The sequence below is a fragment of the Sinocyclocheilus anshuiensis genome, unplaced genomic scaffold (genome assembly GCF_001515605.1).
Source record: "Sinocyclocheilus anshuiensis isolate Anshui unplaced genomic scaffold, SAMN03320099.WGS_v1.1 scaffold1570, whole genome shotgun sequence".
Taxonomy (NCBI): domain Eukaryota; kingdom Metazoa; phylum Chordata; class Actinopteri; order Cypriniformes; family Cyprinidae; genus Sinocyclocheilus; species Sinocyclocheilus anshuiensis.
The window spans coordinates 287,202-288,749 of NW_015546153.1; the positions used below are offsets into that span (position 1 = coordinate 287,202).

Sequence of the window (1,548 nt, forward strand, 5' to 3'; positions counted from 1 at the left end):
CACACACACACACACACACACACACACACACAAACCAGCACATCTGACAGTCGTGTCATGATTTCATCTAGGAACTGAATGAAATCTAAATGATCCACAATGAAAGCCTCTGCTGCCAGAAGATCACTGCATCACTCAGAGGTTTCTCTCTCAGAGCTCACGAGGCTGAATGGAGATCTCAGCTAGCTTTCAATATCAACCTTATTTTGAGAAGAAGATATTTCTTCTCAAATGAACAGGAACAAAAACAGACCCAAATGAGTTACTAGCTGTCATCCAGTAAGGATCCAATTTTTTCACATTTTTTCTGAGCACGCTTTGAGACATGGAAGAGAAATGTGAGATTTCTGTGGAGAAACATCTAAGCGAGAGGCTTCAGCAAAATATCTGATTCTAGGAGAAACGTTTGAGAGCTCATTTGTGATTTTCTTCCCCTGTGGTGGTCTTCCTCATCTGATCCTACCTGATGGGAGCAGCTGTCCTGGTGCACCATCTCTCACTGCATCCTCTAGATCCGCAGAGAAACACGAGTCCCACCCAACACACGAGTAACGGGAGTCCGTCTGTATCCACTCGCACCAGCTTCAGCTCTCCAGTCTCGGCACACGGTGAGGGAGCGATACGATCGGAGCGCCTGCCACAGACGGGAACGGAGGCTAGGGCACCGGGAGACTCTGGATGCTCCTGGAGCACTGAGAGAGCTTACTCACCGCCGGCCAATCAGAGGATGGGGACACACACGGATGGGGGATGTGGGCGGAGCCAGCGACAAGCGAGAGGGAGGAGTGACCTTTCAGAGCGGAGCGGGGGAGGAGACGTCCCGTGGACTGAGAGAGGGAGAGGGAGGGATGACAGGAAAGAGTGAAGAAAAGCAGTGAGAGGAGAAGCACTGCAAAGAAAAGAGGCTTTCTGTGGCACATTCCTGCAGCTAAAGAATTCCTGAGAGCAGAGCGGAGCAGACAGAGCACTACTGTGAACTCCTCACACATTCCACACAGCCCAGACAAACAACAAGTGGACACACATACACACACACACACACACACACACACACACAGAGAGAGAGAGACACACACACACACACACACACACACACACACACAGACTCACACATACACACACACACACACACACACTGTGTATTAGCAAATATTTAACACAAATCTACAAAACAGGTGCCATTTGGGTCCTTTATTTCCATATGTGTAAAACAATAACTTTAATTCTGTCAGGACCACTATCGTCAAAATGATAGCATAAAGTTTGGTTTGGCGGTATGGTTCTGTTCTGGGCAAAAACCTCCCTGCCCATCCATGCAGCCTGTCATGAATGAGCAGGGAGAGCAGCAATAATAACCCCCCTAGGGTTAACAGAACAGAACAAGGCAGATACCATTAATGTACTTGATATTTAAGTGTAACACTTTATTCAAGATAAAGGAGTCTGATTAGCAAGGAATATCAGAAAGCCAAGTCCTGACTGTGGCGAAAGGAGGAGCTGGGGATGGAGGAGGGTAATTTGAGCTGAAAGCTGAAAAGCTGCTGAATA

General features: G+C 47.7%; 1 protein-coding gene across 1 annotated transcript in view; it reads right to left on the bottom strand.

Annotated features, from left to right (window-relative positions):
• The window catches only part of schip1 (schwannomin interacting protein 1), a 201,396-nt gene that overhangs the window by 15,711 nt on the left and 184,137 nt on the right, over positions 1-1,548 (bottom strand). The gene's annotated exons all lie outside the window — the stretch shown is intronic.